General features: G+C 40.1%; 1 long non-coding RNA gene across 1 annotated transcript; it reads left to right on the forward strand.

The window, feature by feature from the left end:
• The first annotated feature begins 1,765 nt into the window (after positions 1-1,765).
• On the forward strand, positions 1,766-17,120 carry LOC130251439 (uncharacterized). Its single transcript, XR_008840154.1, has 3 exons — positions 1,766-2,031; positions 13,216-13,344; positions 16,710-17,120. It is a non-coding gene; the product is annotated as an uncharacterized LOC130251439 (long non-coding RNA).
• The last annotated feature ends 2,207 nt before the right edge of the window (positions 17,121-19,327 follow it).

Raw genomic sequence — 19,327 nt, forward strand, 5'->3', positions numbered from 1 at the left:
TGCCTGTGTCTGTGCATTCCTAGCCACCTTACAATCCACACACACTATCTGGAAGCAATGGCCACAGAGAGGGCCCTCCTGCCAGTGGCTCCTGACTAATAGGAGAGAACAAGTCCTTCATTGTTGCCCAAGCATCAATACAATAAAATCACTGTCTTCTGTCCTCAATGTTACATTTGTTTATGATTACAGTGTTTATTTCTTTCTGTGAGACTATAACTCTGCACGCTTTCTTCTGTTAAAATACATTTTGCCATTCCCACCCTGTAATCCTTTTCCAGCCCCTCACCCTCTTCTCAACTTGTTGCCAGAGCAGGAAAATTCTCTTGCACATATACAAAATAATATCATGTTTCTTTTTTAGAAGTGTTAATAACTGGGTTACAATGGCATGCCTGTGGTGACAACATGTGAAAAAAAAAAAAAAAAAAAGTATTTATGTACTTGCTCTACATAACTTTAAGCAACTTGGGCAAAACCAATGTGAACAACTGTATTGTTTTTATTGTGTTAGGATACTACTGAAAACACCACAAAGGTCAGGAGACAAAGACTTCATCCCAGCTTCTCTCCCTTGCCCTGTAATTCTGCAGCAAGTCAGTTTTCCTACTCATGCCTTCCAACCCAAGAGAGAAAACACCCTGTGATCTTTTTTCCAAAGTGCTCTGAAACACAGGGATGGATCAATTCAAATACATCATCAGTGTAGATTAAGATAGCTGTGGTGCTCCAAAATTTGCAATGTGAGGGCCTTTCTACTTGAAGGACAAGGTCTGTATGACAGAACAACTTTGCTTTCAATTTTCCACCAGTGAGTCTTTTCACAGTTCAGGGGCAGCCACCAGAGTCCTGCAGACAGGAGCAGCAGAGGAAGCTGCAGAAACCTTCCTCCTTGGGCTGCTCCTGTCCTTGGGCCCGTGCTCTGCTGGGAGACAGGCTGTGGCTGCAACCTCACTGCTTGCTAAGAGTTATTTTCCTCTGAGTAACACAATTCCATAATACAAAACTGAGGCAAAGCAGACACCTGGCTCCTGTAGCAGAATTAATGCAGCAAGAAGTGCTCTCTAGCACAATCAGCTGCTCCAAAAAGGATGCAGGATGCAGTGCAGTGTCAACACCTGTAAAAATCTACCTTCCATTAGACTCCTGCCAGAGCAATAATAAAAAATATTTTCTGTCATTTTCCATGCAAGTGATAAGTCTTGCCTCCCTGGAGAGGTTTGTGATAAAGGTCTGGCTGGGGTTGGGATGAAAGCAGCCGCCAGGTCCTAGCTGTTCTCACAATATAGACTTTGTCTAATGTGCCATAGAGCAATAATACACCCTACAATATATCTAAAATAAATATTTGGCTAATTCAATTATTATGCTGAAAGGCTCCCTAATTTATTACACCAGAAAGAAATGCATAAATCACCTGATGTTATATCTCTGAAGAAACTTCCTTGAGCTGGGGCACCAGGAAGTGATTCACAGTTTTGAGTTGGAGTAAAGGGGAGAAAGCAAAGGCTGTAAAGCAATTAAAAAAAAAATAAATTAAAAACCCCAAAAGAACAAAATAAAACAACAACAAAAAAACCCCAACAAAACAACAAGCAACAAACCAAAAGAAGCAACAGAATTGTTTGCTGATGCTACAAAGGTTTCTAACAGGTAAAATGCAACTGCATATGAAAGGACAGGTGCACAGATGCACCACAGCTCCTAGGGATTTTCTAATAAAGATAACATCTTTACTAGAAGGGACAAAGTTCATCCTGTCCTGTTAAAGATGCCCATACAATACCAGTGCAACTTAAATAATCACAGCTAAATATTGACTATATGTGGAACAGATTTTATCCCTGAACTCTGCAAGATATATTCATGTAACTGCACCACACCAGCTATCAGACATGAATCTTTAAGAAGAAACAGGGTAAAATTGTGGATTCTTGACTGCCTTGGCTCTTTCTGCCTCCATTGGCAAGGAAAAGTTTAATCACAGTTAAAAAAAAGACACTGCTCTCTGGAGAATTTGCTTGGATATGGGTAAGAAAATACTCAGCAGCTATATTTCTATTTTTTCTGCCTAGCTTTTGATGTAAAACTTAGTAATGAGGGCAAGCTGGAAAAAAAAAGGCAGCACATAAACATAAAAGACTGACCCAAACTACTTGAAGGCTTTGTGAGAAATAAAACATCCAATATTTGCATTCAGAAATGTTAAATTCCTACGTAGCAAGGGATCTGTGACTTGTGCAGACATTGATACTTATTTCACAGCCACCTTGTCTGCTGAATTTGTACTTACTGTGCAGTTAAATTCACATCTAGAAAGACATAAACCTAGAGATGTAAGAAGATGTATTAATCCAGACTTCCAACAGGTTGGAATAAATAACCTTACTGCACTAGAAAACAGAAAAAGGAGCACAACACACTAAGCACAACTTTTACTTGCCTTGCTGATATTTTTAATTCTATGTTGTTACTTTTTTGACACCTCATGAGCAGTCTTGAGCCATCCTATTCTTCACATGCTCTTGATTTGTCTTGTGCAGGATCACAGTTTCTGTATTGAACTGTTCTGCCTACTGTTTTTTTTTATGTTTCACAATGAGGCAAGCTAAGAGTTAAAAATTTTGCTAGCTTTGGGTTAGTGAAATTTCATCTTCAGTTTTCATTTCTAAGGTTCAGTTTCTTGGGGTTTTTTGAGGTTTTTTTTTCATCCAACATACTCTTGGACTCCAGAGTCAGACAAATATTTTCAATAACTATACAGTGCACATTTATTAATCTAATAAGTGAAGAATCCCTCCTCTAGAGGAAACTGTGTCAGAGCAACTTACAGGATTACTGACAGGATTTTTTCTGTTGAAGAGATCTGGAAATTACATATTTTAGCTAAGGAGCTTGAGCACTAGCCTCTCTAATTTTCCAGGACAATGCTGGGCAAAATTAACCATAAGAAAGTTGTGTTCTAACACACTGCTTTGAACTACCAGATATTTGGCCAACAGTTCCTTTTGTTAGCATTGTGACTGGTCAGAAGCATTAACATTATATTGTAGCTCTTGGTGAAAGGCAGTGAAGAAAGCAAACTACACCTTTTGCTTATATCTTATTTTAGAGAACTTCCATGGAATCAGCCCGTGCAACAGATAAGTCACCAAAGGCACACAAATTAAGACCAGAGCCACAGCACATAAGCAGAGGGGTGGGTCAGAGGTGTTTGTGGGCCCCTTGCTTAATAACTGTACTGTCTTTAAAAAATGGAAATACAGGCAAAAGATGGATACAAATAACTGGAAATGAAAAGCATGGCTTTGTTTTGAACAGAACAGAGATCCTCTGCCTCTGTTGAATTTCAATTCATTCACACTACTGTATTTGAACTCACCGTTTAACTGCTAGGACCAAGGTGGGATCTATTGGCCACTGTTCCCCTCACACAGCCTTTTTGGAAGTATGGGCACCACATCAAAGCTGGGGACAGGAAAAGAGTGCCATTGAATGAAAAGGATTTCAACATATATATAAGGATTGTTCTCATGTAAAATCAGAGGATAATTAGTTTGAAAAGCTAGAGGGAAAAGGTCCCTTTAATTTTCCAGCATCATCTAAGAGGCACCCTCCCGCCCTCATTAGACCACAATCAGGGTCATGTAACTGCAGGCCATCCACAAAAGCACTGAGTCAGGAGTTCTATTACAAAAGAAACAACATTGGAATGGAAAATAATTAGTTTATGGACTTAATTCAAAATTTTCCAACCCTCTTTACTTTGGGGAAAAAAAGTATGGAAATGTATTAACCACAAATAAAATGCTTTAACCATGAAAATAAGATGCCACTTTTCTGTGCAGGAAAAATATAAGCTTTGGTTTACAATTTGGGAAAACTCATAGATAATTTACATACAGCAAACACTGTCAGGAGGAACTGAGGATGCTCTTAATAAGACGGAAATTTCTTGGCACTTATTAAAAGTTCTTGTCTTAGTTTATCCCACTCTAGCCAAAAACTGGAGTCATTTGAAGCCTCATATTAAAATATCTCACATCACACAGGAGTCACTTGCTCCTCTCATCTTTGTGTTGTAAGTAGTAAATGTAGAATTGTTGAGGCTTCCAAACATTCGACAATTTTCATTATTAACACAGCAAATGTATAGGAAATAATTATAAAGACAAACAACAGCATAAAAAAAAAAGGCAAGTGTAAGTCTGTTCCTGACATTTGCAGAGACACAATTTTAATGTTTGCACTCTGCCTGCTTCCCAAACACTCATGTATTTGACACATCTCTAGGGAATTTATCAAGTTGATGGATTATGACTTTCTGATGTTGAAACAATTGATTATTTTCTACATTTTGATATACTCTGGCTGTAAAGTTCTTGCCAACATCTTACAAGGCATACCACATCCTAAAACAAATTAGCATTTACAACGTTGTTCATCTATTAAGAATGATGTTCTTAAGTTTAGAAATCTGCAAAAGGCTGGTCTATGGTAATAATTTCCATAAAGTTACTCTGCACATAACAGAAAGGAGAAATCAGTGGAGACTAACTGAAAGAAGGGCCAACTTGTATTCCAATAGACCTCACTGTAAATCTGTCCTCTGACACAAAGTCAGTTATTTCAGATCTGTACTCCACACAGCTGAGTGCCTAGAAACTAGCAATTCTTACCTAAAGGATTTTCCTTTAATTTGTAAACACATGGAGTTTAAAGCATGCTGGTATGACTAAGTTAGATTTACTTCCTCTCATAAAATTAAAAAAAAAAAAAAAAAAAATACACCTTTCACTAAAGTGCCCATCGTAGTTTTTTCAGGTACCAAATAGAGAAGAATTGAGAGGAGACCAGTCCAGCTATTATGAATAATTATAGGACAGTTCAATCTGAAAGTTTAAAAACCTTGGATTAAATTTAAAAGGTAGGTATTGTAAGTACTCTCAGTGTATATTCATGACTGGGATATAGAAATAAAGGTTTTCCTTTCACTTGTTAACATCTCTGTGCAACACCAGTCTACACACATGAGGCAATGTTGGAGCTCCTACATGGCTACCAAGCAGAGGAAAAGAATTAATTACTCAATTTCCCTGATATTATCAGCAAATTGCAAAGGATAAACTGAGCCTCCATTTCAATTACCTTCCATCCAGTTGGAAAATAAACCAAATTCTTGTTACTGTTTAAATGGCATTTTATATGGAATACATAACATGTAATTCCTGAGGCTGCATGAGACAAAACAGGTGTTTCTGGTGGAACACAGGAGAGCTCCTACCAGCAGTCATTCAAGTGCAGATGTAAACTATCAAATAAAAATTTGATCAATATATTCTCAAGGCGTTAATGCTTTTCTCAAATAGGACTCTGTTTCTTCTATAATTGAACAGCATACTTCAGCATAAGCAGGTCCAATATCAGCTTTCCCATTTTAGTAGAAATTCTAACTAAGCTTATGTATTTTAGGAGGTTGGATGAAGCAATTGAACATATTGGGTCTGTTTCAGTGAAATACTTGCCTGGTGATTTTTATTTCCCCATATTGCAAAAACAGGCTTGCTTTGCGAAAATTTAATTGCAGCAGGGTTGCCCACAAAAGTACACCCACCATGCTTTACTCTATATTCCCACGCTTTTTAATATTTGTCATATTTCATCTTTTAATGCAGTCCTAATGAGAGCATATTGGAACACCACAGAACCAGGCTCATAAGAATGTGGTCTTGAAATAAAACGTAGAACAGAAGGAGCATTGTATTACAGCCTCTGTTAATGTTTTAATGGTTGAGAGATTTCCAACATGTTGGCAGTGTCAGGACAAACCAATTTAATAAATTATTAACACTAATCAAACATTTTTATGATGGCAGTCAAAACTTCCTTGGCAGTTAAGGTTAATTCTGTTGAAGTTTGACAAAGATGTGACTGTTTGATGGAAACCGCGTTTGAAGCTAGAGCCCCCTTCAAATCAAAACCTTGCCGTGCACTGAGCAGAAATGGTTAAGCAGCACGTCCTGGAAGTGCATAAAGGAGCCCTGAAGGCAAGGCTGCTGCCTCTGTGGGCAGTGCACACCAGAGCTGGGGAATGATAGAGAAATGTAAATTGATTACAGCGTATATAATTTGCCTGCCACTGCTTGGGAAAGGATATTGAGAGACTGTTATCGGGAAGAGATAAAGCTCGGGCTGCTGAGGGGAGAGCGCTAAATCAGCATACAAAGAACATCTAGGAATTCCAGGCTCTTGACAAGAGGGATAGAGAGGAAAATAAAGAATCCTGCCAGTTTTGATGTATTAAACTTTGGAGAAAAGGTATTTTAAAGCATCCCTTCATTCAAAAGGCAACCAACAATAACAGCGCCACACAACGCCACATTCTCCCTCCGGCTCCTCCAGCCTTGCCAGCCAGCTGAAATCCAGCACAGCAGAAGCTAATGAGGGGTATGGATTAACAATACAATGTTTCTCAGGCCTTTCTTGGGTCTCCCCTGGGGCACCCACAGTCTATACATCATCAATCTACTGCAAATTGATGTAGTCAGCCTGTGACAAGGGTCAGGTTTCCAGGACCAGCTACCAGGCATGATCTAGTCATTTTGAGTTATCAAGACAAAGCTCTGTTCTGTCGAGCTCTGGCCATATAAAATCCACAGCTCTCCAGGTTTTCAGTGAGATGAAATCAAACCATAGAGCCCTCTCTGTTCTCCTCCATGCCTGCTGAGAAACCAGCTCACCTTTCTGAAGTGACACCGTTATCATTATTTTGTGCTCTCTCACAGATCATGCTCACAAACAAGAAAAAACGTGCTAACCAGTTTCATAATAATAATAATAATAATAATAATAATAATAATAATAATAATAATAATAATAATAATAATAACTTTTTCTTGTTTACTATATACTAATTATAAAAATATTAATCAGAATACACACACATAAATTTTCAGTATGTGCCAACAATGAAGAAAATGCGTTTGCTGATGCAGGTTTCTAAGAAAGAAATAAGTTTTGTTGCAGTATCAAAAACTTTTGTTGGCCCACAATATTTTTTTCGTGAATAATCACATGTGGAATCTTGCTTTTATCCAACAGCTCAGGTGCCACAGATTTTCCAAATACTCTGTGGATTAGTTTTACCCATGAAAATTTGTGCTGGTGTTCCCTTAGCTTAGCTAAAATCTGTGGATTTCCATGCAAGCTTGGTGGCAAGCGTGCCTTGGCTCACAGCACTGCAGTCTTGTCAGATGCAAAAGCATCCAGTCAGGAGTCAGGAGACTCAAGAAATAGAGTATACAACACATGAGAAAAATGAGATCTTCTGTCAATAACACATGTTCAGTCCAAACTGAATTAAATTTAAATCACTAGAAGGGCCCCTGTTAATTTCAATTGTTTTGTTGGCACTCACAGTTCTATAGAAACTTCAGTAGGTGGGATTTTCACAGTAGCTATAGGTTTAGCACCACCTAAACTTACAATTAATAGCTCTTCCTGAAGAAAGCTTTCATGGCTGTTGGTAAAATATCCTGAGCTAGAAGGGACTCACAGGGATCATCAAAGTCCAGCTCATGGCCCTGCTCAGGACAGCCCCAAGATTCACATCTTATGCCTGAGAGCATTGTCCCAATGCAAAGCAAAACCAAAAATCCCAGCCTGGCATATAGGAAAAAAAAATTGGATTCTTGGATCCCAGGTACCTATAATATGACAGATTTCTGAGGCATCCAATATACTCAAGTTAGCTTTAAATATTCAGAGCTACTTGTGGTCCAACACAGGTGTGAACTATCCGGTAGAAAACAGACTTGCTTATTCACCAAGGAACTTTAATGAAATTCAATACATCTGCTACTTATATTTCTATTAATATATCCCCTCAGTATGTTTTAGAAGGTGGAAAATGTCCAGAAAAGCATCCTTGCAAACTTTACCTAGTCATTTATTAACAAAACCCAAATTCTCAAATTAATTTTGTGCTTTGTCTGCTAGAAATGGACAGCAAGCTCTGAAAAGCAGGCAAAAGAACTGAGCAGGCTGCTTGTGGTATGAGCATCTGATGAACATTTGCTCATATTTATTCATGCAAGCATTTTGGAATTTCTCAGTCATAGATGGCCTTCCAAACACAACGCCATGCATATGAATGTGCACGAAAAGCAAACAGAAGGATGCACTAATACCTTGTAAGTAACTCTGGGGCTTTTATCTGGTAGATGCTTGCAAATACTTTGTTTCATTATTCAGTCAAGTTTTTCTCACTGCCAGCAAACATCTAAAGGCAAGAAAAGAAACAACCAAACCAAAATCTCTAAGTTGCAGGCAACCCCACATCTTATTTTCCACATTCCCTTTACATAGCTTGAGTAAGTTGCTAAAACATTATTATCTGTAAGTATACAAAAAATTGGCTTGAGCTCAAGAAGTTTCCATGATCTCTCACAATGAGCTCCTGCCACATCCACTTTCTTGAAGAACCAACACTTAAGTCTTTTGAGGTTCCCAAAAAGGAATGCTTTTTAACCTACATTTACCTATCTATTTTTTTTCACCTTAAGCCTGCAAGGGTGCACACACATTCACCTTTAAGGGCCTGTGTAGTACTTTAGGAATATATCCCATCAGTTAAAAGCAAAGTCTCCATTTAAGCTGATGTAAATGGAAGCTTGTTCAGAGGATGATTGCAGCTCTTTCTTGTAGTATACTACCACCCATGAGTGATTTTACTTAAAAATTTTGCAGGTCTTTTGGTCAATTCTGTGCTAAAGACAAAAGCTGTATTCATATTACTATAGGTCATTACTCTTGGTGATATTATTTGGATCAGACTCTTAAAACAGCTGATAATATAAAATGAATATATATTTTGGAAGCAAGCATCAGCACTTCATAGAAGTACAGGTTCACCCAAAGCAATTCGTAAGTTTATGTTGCCCTATTTTTTTTTGTTTTGTTTTGTTCTTAAAAACTACAAGGAAAACAAATTTCCCCTTCAAAAAGAATGATAGATAAGATGTGCACAATATTAAAAAGCTAAGAAAATAAGACACATCCTCCAGAAAAGGCTTAGAGAAATCACTAATTAAGTGCTGAGCTACATGTACCATTAGGATATGCCAGAGGAAATAATTTTTCAGGTGTCTTAGTTTGTGGGTGCAACTGGTGGCCTTTTCAAATTCTGCCTGTACATGGAAGCCCGTGGGATACATGTCCCCTGAATGAGCTCTGCACTGCTGACCTGGATTCTAAATCTCTAGTGCAGCTTCACCAGTGCTGAGAGTGCTTGCTGGCTTTGATCAGGAGTGAAGGATCGAGGCTAAAATCCCAATTCCCAGCTGGAGGAAATTTAAATCATCATCCAGACATGGAATTTTACCTATCATATATGGTAACACAGCACATCAGCACCAATCACTTCCTCCATCTAGAACATTTGCCTTCTCTCCTCCTCCCAACTGTGGCAACACCTCCTACACAAGTAATCCCTACAGGAGTGGAAAATCTTGCAGCAGCCTTGGAGGAAAGCTAAAAAATCTATCAAACCTAGCCCCCAACCTCAGGCAAGCTGCTCTAGTACAGACCAAAAGCTGCCTCTGCTCTCTGCATAGAGAATTGTTATTGCTGCCTTCTTCCTGTTGTTCCAAATGCTGTTCAGTGTAAATCAGCTTTTTGAACAATAATAAACCAGAGTGGCTTCTCCACACAGCACTCTGTAGAGAAGCTTCTAACACTGTTTACAGAAAAGTTCCCTATTCCCCTTCCAGAACAATGCAGCTGCCCTTTCAGCTCTAAAGGCTCCTGCCCTTCTTTGCTCCTCTTCCCATCCATCTCTATTTGGCTGCTTTTCCAAGGGCAGACAAGAGCTCCATGCCATTTTCTGATTGTCTTATATTTGGAGAACAAAATACCTTCCCCCATCTAAGAGAACTGATGTACTCTGCTGGCTTCAAACTTGTAAAATATCTCTCTGTTGAAGCAGCTGCTGAATAATTTATATTTCTTAGAACCAAGCTGAGAATATGTACATTTTGCTTTGACACATATGGTATAGTTGTTTTTTCTGCCTTTCCATTGCCATCTTGTTTTCCACTTTAAATTTCAATGTAGGAAATTCTGAACACTTCAGAGCCTGGGAAAATTATTTGGGTTTGGGGAGTGAGAAAGAAGGGGGGGTGTAATTTATTTGTGAGGTTGTTTTTTGTTTTTTTTTTAATGGAAGAAAAAATTCCTGAACAGCTTGCAATTAGCAGCTCCGAAAAGTTATAGTTTCTTCAATGGCACACAGCATGCCAAGAAAACCTACAAGAGATTCCTCAGCTTAACATGCCTGGAGCAGGATCCAGTTCCTCTAAATCAAAGCACAGCTCACACTAACAGTTGCAGTATGCTAGTGGCTGGATGACTGCTTTATGAAGAATTATAAAGTGACACAGCAGTCTGGCTGAAAAAAACACACACCACGCTTTGATGTTTTTAACCACTAACTTCAAGAGGACCAACAGAAACCTTCCTGTTTTTATTGCAGCCTCTCTATCATCCCTCCCCCTGCTCCCTCCCTCCTCTCCCACTGCTGGATGGGGGACTGTTATCTTTCAGTCACTTTGTAAGCTTGACTTGTTTACAGACTGAATGTCTCTGTTTATAGGCCTCTATCAGAGAACAAACAGGGCAAGTGTGACTTCCTAGGACCTGAAACACGATGCCTTTTCCTCTTGGGCAAAGGCAGGAGCGGCAAGGGAGGGGGAAATGAAGGGGAAAAGAGAAATCCTGTAATTGTCCTTTTTGTCCATCTTCCCTCCAGGATTACCTGTATGGTGCAAAGGTATTTTAAGAGCCAACTACTTAAATGTTAGCTTACCAAAACTCCATGAAAATACACAGCAATTGTCTTGCAAAAACTAGGTCCACTTCAGAACCTCCAACAGTAAAATTAACGTTAAGTAATAGTTTTACTTAACTCCCTGTTTTTTAAAGTTCTTTATTATAGATCCATTTAGATGTTTATTTAGGAAACCTTAAAAGCTTATACCACATTTTACTGGGGACATTTAAAGGGTGTCAATGGGGGAATTATAAGCATACACACTATAATGATGAAATTTTAGAAACCATTAATAGCATGACTTTGTATATTCATTCTTATCTTGAAAAATATTTTACCTCAGGCATAACCCTAGACCAGTCAATAAGGAAAGTCCTTAATAAGGTCCTGAAATGACATGAGAGTCAGTCTGCTTATATTGCTAATGGCAGATTTCAGTTCTCGATAACATTCAGATTATAAACACCCCAGAGGAGCTATGACTTGGTCCTTACTAAGGGTGTCTTATTTTACACTGACAATTTTTATTGTAATTGTAGGATTCATTTTTACAGGTTTCTGCTTTCAAAAGGCTTGCTTTTGCACAAACACACACTGGAGAGCAGGAGGAAATTTTAAGAAGTGTACAAAGGGTCATATCACATTATAGTACTTCATGGTGAGACACTGGGCCAGCCAGTTCTGAAGCTAGCTGTAACTATGCTTTCTCTTAGAGGTTTTTTACCCAAAGAGACTGAAAACCTATGGAAGTAAAATAATAAAATAATGAAGTCTAGAAAGTTAACTCTTTAAGCATTACCCTTTCCAAATAATTAGACATGACAGGACAAGAAGAAGTAAGAGTTCACGTGTAGCTCTTCCTTCAACAGCTGTGCCCACACAGGTGGGACCTTAGGGAAGAGGTGCTTGGTTACACACAGCCAGGCTCCTGGTAGTAGCAGCAGTGCCCAGTTCCCTCTGGGACCTCCCATCTACTCCAAGACCTGTCTGCTCCCTGTTGCTCACAGCTGCCCCTGAGTCAGAGCTGGCTCTTCAATCCCTATGATCCCCCAATGGCCCCAGGTCCTGCCTTACAGGAAGGGCAGGCTTGCACCTTTGTCTGACATTGAACACCTATGGGGCTTCCTGGGCTTCCTCAGCACAGACTGTGGAGAGCTTTATGCAAGATGTGGGCTTTTCCCTCTGTGGTTTCCTTACTCTGGAAGCTGTGGAAACCTGTGATGTCAGGACACACCAATCCTGTCAAGACACGAGCAATGAGTAAGGAGACAAACCAACCCTGCACAGAGCACCAAAGCCGTCCAGGGCAGCTCAGCATGAGGGGAAGACAGGGATTTGTGGCTGTTCTGTTTTGTTTTAACCTAAATTGTTTGGGCCATCCATACTCTTTAGAGTTTCTGGTCTCATTTGAGAAAGACAGAGGAAATTAAACCATAAGAGTAGAAGGTGATTTTTTAATCACGACCACTTTTCCCCTAGAGAGCAAGAGCATATGTTTGAATTAATGGACTCTTTCCATTAATCATAAAGGGCACAGGAAAGATGCAAGAAAAGTTAAGTTTTCCTCATCATGCATAAACTTCTTCCAGCTTTCATCAGAAATTTCTCATGGGGATGATGAAGCCACTTAACCTAACAAAAGACCTGGCTTGAATCCTGGACCAGAACTCACATACAAATTAACTTCTGGCTTTGGCATCCAGATATGATTAACTTTTCTTATGTCTATTTTCACATGCTTCTCCTTTAAGATGGCTGAAAAAACACTTTAATGCTCAGCTATAAGCATAAAAGTGGAGCTAAATTTGAAACACATGCCCCTCTTTATCATGGCCTTCCAGGATCCATAGATTATTCTTTCCCCTGGACCTCAGTATTGTCAGATCCTATTCTGATAGCTATAATTCTGTCTGTGCCAGAGGTATTGAACTTTATGTTATGGATTCTACTATATAGGAAACATCAAGACACAATGTGACAGGATGCTTAGCCCTTTATGCAGCTCTGGTGTCTACCATGGAAACCTGGCAAATCAGATGCTTCAATTCTTTTTCTGCCATGTCTGAAAAGAGCCTTCACAGCCCTGCATGGCTGTAGAAGAGACAATCACAATGCTATTCCTCATGGGTCTAAGGACAATCAGGACTGAACTATATAAACTATGTAAAATCTAGATATACAAAAGGCAAAATGCACTTACCTAACTTACGGGGAAAAACTGAATTAATATTTTAAAGTCCCCAGTCTCAAAACAGGTAGTATTCAATAAGTACCATTTCTGAAGCTAACAAAAGCTCAAGACATTTCACAGATGGACAAGAAAATTCACACCCAAGCCTTCACCTTTTCCACTTTTTCTGGCAAATTCTACCAAATTGCCTTTCCAGGTGAGTTATTGCACTCAAATTCCTTGTGAGAATTACTCCCTCTCTGAAAGTACTAAAATACAGGTATAAGCATCAGATCCAGAAGAACCAGAGGAGTGCAATGGCTGGTACATCTCACACAGTGTAAAGGTGAGTGACTAAGGGTTGTGTTTGAGCTCTGCTCCTCTCACTGTAAACCAACAGGATTTCCCTCCTGAGTTACCACTGGGTGCTTGCAGTGTGCACCACAAAGTAGGACTCGTGGGCAATCATGTTTCTAGAGTACATAATCATGCCACAAAATGTACAATTTTCTCCATTGTATGATTTCTGAGTTACTTTGCTGGCACACAGACACCCAGCACAGAGAGAACCTAGGACTGAAGTTTTTCCCAGAAGCTGAGGTGCAGCTGTTGCTTGTGTTCCTGCCCCTGTATCTACCGTGAAATTCAAGATCTTGAAGGAGATCAGAGTCTTCACCACCAGTAGGAAATAGCTGGCACTACTCTGGCATTGGGGCTGCAGGTCCCTTTCCTTTGCCACCTACCTGATCCCTGTGGATGAACTGTGCCCTGCAAGACTGATTTGTTCCCACACCTTGTGGGCTGAAGCTGTGCAAGCTCTCGGGCAGGGCCAGCCCAGTGCCCACACCCCCTGCCTCCTTCTCTGAGCAGTGCCTGGGACTCCACATCTTCATTACAATGTAAGCACTAATTAACAGCCCAAGCAGGCTTTGTGCAACAGTTGCCAAGCCAAGTTCTCTGCCTTGAACTGAATCACTTGCCCTGCTAAGTGTTTTCAGTTCTTCATTTACTGCAACGTACTAAGGTATATCACAGAAATTTTTAGAGGCACAACTCTACTAGTTACTTTTGAACAGCATCAAGTCACCATATGCTTGTCCCTGTGCTCTGCTGAGCTTTGGACATTAATAAATGATTAATCCTATTTAGAAGTAACTGAGCACTGCCTTAACTTCATCTTTCCATGAGGCGTCACTTTGACATCCTCTGTTGTGTGCATTCACTGCAACTTTCACACGCTGTAAATTAAGAACATTTACACATGCAATTAGTGTTAAATAAATGCCTGAAAAAACTCCTTGGGGATTAAGCAATTAGAAGGCATCATGGAATACCCTTTGTACTCAAAGCTTATGAAGAAAATCATCTACCCATTCTGCACAAATTGCATAGTGGGGTAACCATTGTGCTGGCAGGAAGTGCTGGGATGAATTGCCAAATGCAGCCTTGAGTTCATACACACCTCCTTCTTCAGCTCTCCTGGCCCTCCCTCTTCTCTTAGAAGGGAAATAATAGAGAGAAATTTGTGACCAGAATAATACTTTATTACGAAATTATTCCCTCCATTAAAAAAGAAAAAACAAACCAAAACGAAGAACTTGAATTTTTAATATCATGGTTAAATTAATAATAAAAAAAATCTATCTAGAAAAAAAATACAGCTATGTACACACTGGCCATTTGCACAGCCTGTGATAATAGAGACTTAATCCTTTCATATCCTAACCTTTATTTTATGGCACATGAAAACTGCAGTCAACTAACATAGCAAAGTATGCAAACAATCTTAGATGGGGAAATATTTGTCACACCTTGCAAATGGGAGCATGCATTTTATATATACACCCTGCACACACACCTAAAGCTTGCTGAAAGTAACAGCAATCATTTGCCCTGCTATGTGTGTGATTGCTACTCACCAAGATGATTGGTTAAACACCAAAATGCAAGTGCTGGGGGAGAAAAGGAAAATGAAATTTTTTTTTCTTGAAGATCAAGGTTAAAGTGAACATCCATTTATTCACAACCAGCCTAGAGAAGAGGGGATACCTCATCTTGCAAAAGTCATACCTAACTTGTGGAATTAGACACAAGCAAGCTAGAGCTGGCCACAATAGCACAAATCAAACACATAAAAACCCAACAACAAAAAATCAGTTACACCCTGAGCATTCAAGGCAGCAAAACTACATCCCCTCGATTCTGGAACCAGAATGGAGAGGGAGAGGGAGAGGGAGAGGGAGAGGGAGAGGGAGAGGGAGAGGGAGAGGGAGAGGGAGAGGGAGAGGGAGAGGGAGAGGGAGAGGGAGAGGGAGAGGGAGAGGGAGAGGGAGAGGGAGAGGGAGAGGGAGAGGGAGAGGGAGAGGGAGAGGGAGAGGGAGAGGACCCTATTTGGAAAACAGTGAGATCTCGAAGTGCCAAGCTTTAATAAAGAAAAAAAAAAAAATCGGAACAAGAAAAAAATAAAAACACAGCAAACCACCAAACCCCAAACAACATAAAACAGCTGCAGGGAAGTTGTTTTTCCACTTGGAAGGAGCTGTTTAAAGGTGTCCCTGCGGATGCGAGCGGCGCGGTCCCAATCCCGGGCTGCCAGCGCCACCTCCCTGCCGAGGAGCTCCGCGGCAGGGAAACACAGCTGTACCCTGAGGGCAGCTCACGGGAAACCATGGAAAATTAGACATAACCCAGCCTCCTCATCAGAAATTAAAAAAAAAAAAAAACAAAAAAAAAAAAACCCAAAAAAAAAACTTCCCCAAAAAATCCCAGTAAGTTTGTTCAATCAGAAGCAAAAAGTAATTTTTCTATAGGTAAATATTCCTGATTCCTACAGAAGCACTTAAAACCCCCAAAATATTAGTGGTTGTTAGAGGTATTGTAATTGTCTGTGTGTCTGGTAGAATGGCATGTTTGGGGATACAGAATCAGGAGTTCAATGCACTGTTAAATCAGCAAAGGGAAGACCCAAGAGCCATCAGCTCCCTGGAAGGGAGGCTGTGCTCCTCCTGAAAAATCCTTTAACTCCCCAAGGAGCACCACAGAGGAGAGCCCCTGGGGAAAACTCCCCTTCCTGGCTGCAGTTGGTGATTCTGTCTCTGTGAAATGAACTAGCAACATTAAAAAATGAAAAAAACAACTCTTGAAGAATTTTAGAGCAATGCAACGTGCCACACTGATGTCCCCAGAACTCAAATGAGCTACAGCACTGAGCCAGCATTAGTACAGGGGAAGAAGATCCTGAGGTACATCAAATATGATGTGAGAAGACAGTCCTCAGCATGTGAGAATGAGTCCTGAGCCCCTCAATTCTACTTCTGTGAAGCAACCAGCACCAAACTGTTCTACTAATGTACCTACAACTTTTAAAAAATCTCATTTTTATATATAAAAGTGTCTATATTTTGGATTCTCTGGCCATTTATAGTCCATATTCACTTCAGTCACTAGACTGCACAAATAATAATAGCTTACATATTTTCATACAACTCGTTTTTCTTTTCTACTTGCAATGGATGTGGAAAAAACAAGGTCCCAAAGCAAAGGACTCTGTATTTCTGTTCCAAGTGCAGCTAGTGAGGAAACAAACTACAAAGAGATTTTCTTTTAGAGGAGAGTTTTGAATCAGATGATTCAGATAAATATTTCAGGATAGTCATCCAAATAATAAGGCCTTGAACATTTCATGACTTGCTATTCCACTTCTAACCTCAGGATTGCAGGGGAGAGCAACAACAGCAAAAGGATGTGACCTTTTAATTGCATCCAGAAATCTGGAGTTTCCCTGTCCCAACTGCATGGACTGCAGACATTTGACAAATGGGGAAGAGAAAAAGCAGAATCAAAAGGAAGCACATGTTGATCCATGTTCATACAGGGAAAAGGAATGGTTTTCCAGGGTAAATAAAGAAGTTTGCATTGAACTTTTTGCCAGAGTTGGTGTTAAAATCTCTCACCTATATATTGAGCTTATCTTCCCAAGAATTGAAGCAAATTCAGCAAAATTGAGTGAGCTGAGAACCCAGTGAGACTTCAGCCAGATTGCCATTGTTAGATTTTAATACACATAAAACTTGAACATGCATTTACACACCCTGCAACTTGCTGTTAACTACAGAGGGCAAAAAATGCAAAGACAAATCTAGAAGACACTTGAAGAGACAAAAAAAAAGAAAAAAAAAATCTGAGAATTTGTCAAAATTAAAAAAAAAATAATAAAAACGAGTATTTTCAACCTTTGAAAACTCTTGAAAACATTGATTATTGTGAAATATGACTGTATTTCACCTCCCACACCCTGACCTCAGGAACATTCAGTCCTGATGGGTTTAGCTGCTTAAGAAGCACCAGCTAAGCTCTCCAGAAGGTGAATGTCCATGATGCACTCTCTGGGACTCCCCAGCAGCCCTTCCCTTGTGCAGCAAGGCTGGGGCAGTCACAGTGCCATGGCCAAGGTAAATTCACACAGCACAGCCTGGAACAGCACAGCCAGACCTGGTGCTGCTTCAAAAGCAGAGCAGCTTTTGAACTGATGCTGCTGATGGGGCTGGAGGAAGGCAGTGACCTTGCTGATGCAGATCAGCCCTTGCCATGCCTGGAGGGAATTACACTCCTTGCTCTCCCTCTCCAGAGGGCTGAAGCTGAAGCCTGCCTCAATCCTGCCTGTTTTCCTCTTAAAATCTTGTGTATGCACATATATATGTGTAATATGTGTATATATTTAATATCAATTAGAGGGAAGACAGGGCAGTCTTTCAAACTTCCAATATGTCAACGTACTGTGCAAACAGGAAGCAGCACTGAAGTAACAGGTCATTAAAAAGACTGCATACCAACCAAGAATCAGGAGAGTCATCTAAAAAATAAATTTTAAAAAAATCAGGCCTTTTTTACCATAGTTGGCATAGTTCTAGCCTAAATCTCACAGGTTTCATACCCCACAGAAGAGATATGTGTGTTTCATACCCAAGTAAGCAGTGTTATAAATAATCACAGATTTTCTTGCTGCTTTTTTCCAAAACACCCTCCTTATCCCTGAACTGCCTCTGCTCTTTTGCTCTCTCCTCAATAGACACAAAAATCCCACAAAGAGTGGGGAGAGATGATTAGAAAGTGGTTCTCTCTCTTTTGGTAGGAGTCCTTCTGTGGCAGAGGCAATCTGAAATCAGAAGCCCTTTTCACAGGCTTTAGTCCCTCTCTCTTTCTGCCTTCTACCTCAAAATGAAATTGTAAGGAAAGTTAAGACAGTTTAGTTTCAAAAAGCTGATGTGGAATAGCCAAGATTGGCTGCCAGACAGGAAGAATCCAATGGTAGGTAAAAAAACCAAAAAAAGTTTTAAGCCACCCAAGTTCTTTTTCATGACAAAAAGTACCAGCTATAAGATGGATAAAGCCCAGCATTTGCAGTATTGCTGTGATCACTCTCATCTAGAAAGGGCCCATATTAGTATTTCCTATCCCAAAACCAGCTGAAGCTGCTATGTACTAAAAACATCTGAATGGCAGCTCCATTTCTTTTTCAATTTTTTTAAAGTGAAATTAACCCCACCCTACTTCCCCCAAGTATCCACTGTTTTATAATCCAAGCTGTCCCAATACAGCAGTATTCACACAACCAGCTATGTTTTTTAACATCTGTTTTTCATTTTCTTAACAGGAAACCAACACAATTTCCATGACAAAGGAGGGTTCTGGTGTTATCCTCTCATTTATCTGTCATGTGTACACTTGGCAGCATTTGATCTTTATTCTCTAGACACTTAGGAAATAATCTAGGAATTACTGCTTCTTGACAATACAAACAAGTAAGGCTATCTATAAATAAACCACAGTGAGGATGGGGGAGGGTTGCTTTGCACCCACAGAGGGGCTGTCTCAGGGCTACTTCTCATTTATTTTTTGGTCAGCATTGGGGATCAGGAGGTCACCCCCTTTTCTGAGCCCTTTGGTGCAAGCCTGTGCACAGGGAAGAGGGGTCCTCACACAAAACACCTCTCAGGAAGTTTGGTTGACTTTTTTCCCCCCTTTCCTGCCACTCTCCCTGGCAAGGAGCAGGGTTTTGGTGGGACCAGGGAAGGTGACATCCCAGGTGGCAGCATGGCCCCTGCAGCCCCTCCCTGTACCTGTGGCACTGGTAGGCAGGATTCACTTCCCAAGTTACTCACAGGAGGCAGGAAAAGTGTTTGCAGGAGATATTTAGCTTTTACTTCACCCTGCCAATTTCAGTCTGAAAACCCAGGAAGTCTGATAGTCTTCAAATAAATTGCAGGCACAAAAACATTGTTTAGTTTATGCTATACTCATGCAGAGCTTTTTTTGCTAGTACCCATGCT

This window comes from Oenanthe melanoleuca, chromosome 3, assembly GCF_029582105.1.
Source record: "Oenanthe melanoleuca isolate GR-GAL-2019-014 chromosome 3, OMel1.0, whole genome shotgun sequence".
In the NCBI taxonomy this organism is placed as follows: Eukaryota; Metazoa; Chordata; class Aves; order Passeriformes; family Muscicapidae; genus Oenanthe; species Oenanthe melanoleuca.